Genomic DNA, 5,712 nt, shown 5'->3' with positions numbered 1-5,712 from the left:
GTGAACTGTATATTGATTATGCGGACATGGGAGAAAGGTGCAATGGTGCAAGATATCTCATTGTGGTGGTCTGCCCTTTTTCACGCTGGGTGGAAGCAGGGCCCTGTGCCCACCCAGATCCGAAATGCATGGCAACAATTTTAGTAAGAGAAGTATTCCCACGATGGTGAATATGTGACGTCATACGTTCCGACAATGGAACGCATTTTGTGAATGACTTGTTTAAGGCAGTAACATCTTTGTTGGGCAACAAGAATAAATTGTGTTCGATATATCACCTGCAAGCGAATGGATTGTAGAAAAAATAAACGGCCTACTTGAAAGCAAATTGTCAAAATTATGTCGTAGCCTAAAGAAAAACTGGGTGTACTGCTTACCCCTAGCGTTATGCCAATTGAGAAAACAGCCAAGCAAAGACCACCACTTGTCCCCGCACGAGATAGTGACAGGGGACAAGTGGTGGTCTTGCACATGCATACTCCAATATCTCCAATTAGAAGAGCGTCAGATGCACACAAAACAGCCACAATTTTAGGCGAGGAATTCCAGGAATATTTAACGCAGTTAACCAGAGCAGTAAGAAGCATAGCAAAACAAATAGCACCACCCTTTACGCGAGAAAATGAAACTGATACTGTCACAATTGCAGCAGACAGCCCCAACACACAACTAATGCCTGGGAAGATGGTGTACATGCGCAGTTTTGTGAGACAATGGAATGCACCAAGATTTCATGGCCCAAATGAAGTAATATATTGCACATCAACTGCGGTGAAAGGGAAGGGCCTAAAATATTGGATACATCTCTCGGACATACGAAAAGCACATGATAGTGTAATGGCACAAGGATAGCAGCAGGATGAACAGGAGATGGCTGCACCTCGAGGTTGTTGAAATGCACCCAAAATAAATACGATACAGTTTAAGGTAACAGAGCACAACAAAATAGGAGATGGCAAGAACAGAAATAGTGAACACAATGAAAAATAATGTAGGGTAGTAATATATATAAATGTACAAAATAATCACTTGCTACTATACCTCTCTTCAGCTTCCATGCTCTCTCTCTTTCTCTCTCTCTCTCTCTCTCTCTCTCTCTCTCTCTCTCTCTCTCTCTCTCTCTCTCTCTCTCCTCAATTAGCAGTAAGATGTTTTAAGTAAAGAATGAAAAGTAAATGTTAAGATGAATGTGTACTTAACCCATTATATCTCACTTTATAGGTACAAACATGGCTGAGACGAGGGCCCTCAATGACAATGGGCCTCATTACGACCCTGGCGCTAAGTGAAAAACGATGGCGGTAAATGGTTACCGCCATCGTTTTCCGCCAGGTCCGATCATGACCCGTGACCGTTAACTACGATGCCATTAGCGGCATCGTAGTTAACGCTGGCGCTAACTACGCCAAGGGTGCACGCACGCGACCACCCACACCGTACTTAGCGCCATGGCGGAAAGGTACGCAATGCCGACCCAAGCGGACATGCACCTAACGCCATCACCCAGGCCGTTAAGTACCTTACCGCCATGGTGCAAATAACGCCATCGCGAACCAACCGTAAAGGGCCATGTTAAGTGAATGCAGCTGCCACAGGTGCACAGAAACAGCACAGGTGAAGGCAATACAGACTCAGGGAAGCACAAAAAGAGCACACCCCACCCCTTCCCACACCCAGTCACACTCCACAATGATGCCAATACGACTAGCAATGTTGGGGCTGGAGGACCTGATAGCAATGCATGTGCTACAACAGCAACAACAACAACAACAACAGGCAGCACAGAGGAGACGCAGGAGGAGAAGGAGGGCAAGGCAGGCCCAGCAAGCCCCACCAGCACAGCCAGTGCCACCACGCAGGCAGCCCCCAATCCCACGCATCAGAGCCAATCCATTCAACCTCACTGCTGAGCAGATCCACACCCTGTACCGTTTGGACCGGGACACCATCACCGCCATCGTAGACATGACACACAACGACATTGTCAGCATGATAGAAAGTCCAACCGCCATCCCCCCCTACTGAAGGTAGTGTCTGTACTCCACTTCCTGGCCACAGGCACCTACCAGCACACAGTGGGGCACCTGCATGGCATTTCACAACCATTATTCTCACGAACACTCATCCAAGTGCTCGATGCCCTCCTCAAGCACACAGACGACCACATCTCATTACCACGGACTGCCCAGGAGATTGCAAACACCAAAGTGGGTTTCCATGCACTAGCCGGCATACCCGGTTGCATTGGTGCCATTGACTGCACCCATGTGGAATTGGTGGTTCCACGTGCCATGGAGGTACCGTACCGCAACCGGAAACAGTTCCACTCAATCAACGTGCAAATGGTCTGTGACTCCAACAAGATCATCACACATTGTTGTGCCCGATTCCCTGGATCAACCCATGATTCTATGGTCCTGAGGAACTCCACAATACCACGCTACATGGAGCGACATGCAGGCCCAAGATCCTGGCTACTCAGTGAGTCCAATGTCATGGAAGTGGGCAGGTGAATGACGTACCGATGCATACTCCACCTGGCAGAAAGGGGGGGGATGATGCATACTCCACCTGGCAGAAAGGGGGGGGGGGGTGATGCATACTCCACCTGGCAGAAAGGGGGGGTGATGCATACTCCACCTGGCAGAAAGGGGGGGGATGATGCATACTCCACCTGGCAGAAAGGGGGGGTGATGCATACTCCACCTGGCAGAAAGGGGGGGGGATGATGCATACTCCACCTGGCAGAAAGGGGGGGGGATGATGCATACTCCACCTGACTGTGAGTAACACAGAGAACGGAGACAGCGGATGGGCACTCACAATGCACACAACCCCTCTGCATACATTGGGTGATGGCATGCAAAACAGGCCATGGGAGCCATGAGCATATACTGGTTGCATTGTGTGAATCAATCAGTGCATGTAGAAGTGAGCCAAAGTAACAGTTGGATGCGAGCCATGGTGGAACATCATGTTCCTGATCAGACAACATGACTGACACATACATTCTTGCCTACATACAGGTGATGCAGGCTATCCCCTGAAGAGGTGGCTCCTTACACCAGTCCGGAACCCGCAGAACCAGCACGAGGAGGACTTCAACCGTGCACATACACGTACTCGTGTGGTCATAGAGCAGACATTCGGCCTATTGAAGGCACGGTTCCGAAGCCTCAGCAGGTCTGGTGGCGCACTCCTGTATGGCCATGAGAAGGTGGCAAAGATCGTCATGGCATGTGTCATGCTACACAATATGTGCGTCAGACGGAATGTGCCCCTGCCCCCTGACGCAGAACTGCAACCACCTGACGATGAGGATGAGGAGGGTGCAGATGGGGCGGCACCCCATGGAGGAGGCGATGCACAGGAGGGGCGTGCAGTGCGCCAAAGTATCATCGACCACTGCTTCTAGCACACACGGCTGGTGTTTATCACATGGAGACTGCACTTGGGGCACTGTGTGTCTCTGGGACATGCACACTGTGGACTGTACACCAATAAAGCACACATACGCAATGAAAATGTCCACACATTACTTTTTTTGAAAGAAAAAAGTGTATTGAAACTATGAAATGTCGTGTCACATCCCCTCCCACCTCCCCCCTGCACAAACCCATACACACCCCCTCCCACCTCCCCCCTGCACACCCCAACACACCCCCTCCCACCTCCCCCCTGCACACCCCAACACACCCCCTCCCACCTTCCCCCTGCACACCCCAACACACCCCCTCTAGGTGTCAACAGATGCCTGTGACAGTGGCCACAGGCTGTTACAAGCCCCCTCTCCCGGCCCCCGGGGCACCCCTGGCTGTGGAGCGCAGGTTACGTCCGGAACGTCGCACGGGGCTGCTCTGTGCAGAACTGGCAGTGGAGGATGTCCCTGGCTGCCCCTGTGCATGCACATCCGGTAGGGTGTGGGTGTGCCCGGTGAGCGCACGACGCAAGGTGGCAAGTTCCGCACAGATGTCCCTGGACATGGCCTGCATGGCATCCCTCAGGGTGGCAGTGCACTGTGCTACTTCGGCCCTTAGGGTCTCCGTGGCCTGTTCAATGGCAGACCTAGCCCCCACACATTCCGCGGCATGCTCATTCAGCATCGTGGCCAGTTGATGCTGCCGTTCAGTGATGTCCTCGAGGGACTGCTGGCCCTGATTGCCCATGGCCAGTGCTGGTGGAGTGATGGAGGGGCTGCTCCCCTCCTGTGGAGTGTGGACAGGGCATGGGGTGGAAGGCCACTCCTCTACCTCTGTGTGCCCCTGTGTGTGATCCTCATGGGGGCTGGCGTCTGAGAAACAGGGGGAATGTAGTAGGTCAGTGGGGCTTCTGACCTCGTGCTCCATGTCTGAGTCTGAGCATGCAGCTGTTGCAGCTGTCTCACCGATGTTGCTGCTGGCCGCTGACCCCGTGCCTTCTGTGGCAGGCAATGTCGGTGGAGGTGGTGCAGCTGCTGCTGGCCTGCTGCCTACAGGGGTGCTTGCCGGTGGGACGTCAGGTATGCTTGCAGTGGGACCTGCTTGTAGTGGGGTCTGCCTCACTGCAGCTGAGGTTGAGGGTGCAGGGACGTTATTGATGGCCTTCTTGGCTCTCTTCGGCGCAGGGGTGTCCTGGTCCTCTGGGTGTGAATCTGTGCCTGTGGTGGAGCAAAGGAGGGAGGGCGTTATTGATGGGTCTGCGGACTTTGGAATGACAATGATTGACATTATTCTGGTCAGTAGATGAGGCAGATTTCAGGCAGTGCCATGCAGGTTGTCTCCTATTAGTGTGGAATGTGGATGCAGGTATGCGGGTGCCAGCAGTGCATACAGGGTGGTGCTTGCATGTGGCTATGGGCAGTGTTGATATGTGTTGCATTTACACTCTAGGGCAACCTTGTGCTACACATGATTGGACTGCAGTGACTATGGCATGTCTTGTTTGAGGCACCTACCTTCATCGCCTGATGTCGGAGCTCCCCTTTCCATCCCTCCGACGCCTTCAATGGATTCCATGCCAATCGTGGTAGCACAGATCTCCTCCCACGGTTGGAGTTTTAGGGGGGATTCCGACCCTCCACCGGTACCCAGGGCAAGGTTGCGGTTTGCAGAGATGACGGCTCTGACCCGTATGCGGAGGTCATCCCAGCGCTTCCTGCACTGCTGTGGGGTGCGGGGTACGGTCCCCACCGCGCTGACGCGCTCAGCCACCAGGGCCCAGATGGCCTTCTTCTTCCCTATGGCTGTCCTGGTCATTTCCGGGGAGAAAACGACACCTGCGTTGTCTTGCAGGGTCTCCGTAAGCATGCAGAGTTCCTCCCGGCTGAATCTCTCCTGGCGCTGGCGGTCACATGCCTTTTTCACTGCTTTTGGCCTTTTCGGGTACTTGGATGGGTGGGTGATAGGTTGGGACAGGTGTCAGGGTTGGGTCTGGTGTTGTTCGGTAGGATGGCAATGGATTGTGTTTTTAAAGATGGCCGACGGGCTGTTTCCCGTTCCGGCGCGATGACGCTATTTCCGGTTCTGCTTTTTACGGCCGCCGCAAATTGCGGTGGCCGCTACTTACGGTGGCCGCTACTTACGGTGGATGCTACTTACGGTGGCCGCTACTTACGGTGGCGGAAGTGCACCTTGCTCGCTTTACGATGGGCCTTTTCCGCCATGGCGTTAATTGCATTACCGCCATGGCTTAATGCTCGTGCGCGATGGGTCGTAATGTGGCGCTCTTTACGCC

This window comes from Ambystoma mexicanum, chromosome 2q, assembly GCF_040938575.1.
Source record: "Ambystoma mexicanum isolate Mex_15411 chromosome 2q, UKY_AmexF1_1, whole genome shotgun sequence".
Classification (NCBI taxonomy): Eukaryota; Metazoa; Chordata; class Amphibia; order Caudata; family Ambystomatidae; genus Ambystoma; species Ambystoma mexicanum.
This window is presented reverse-complemented; position numbering follows the sequence as displayed.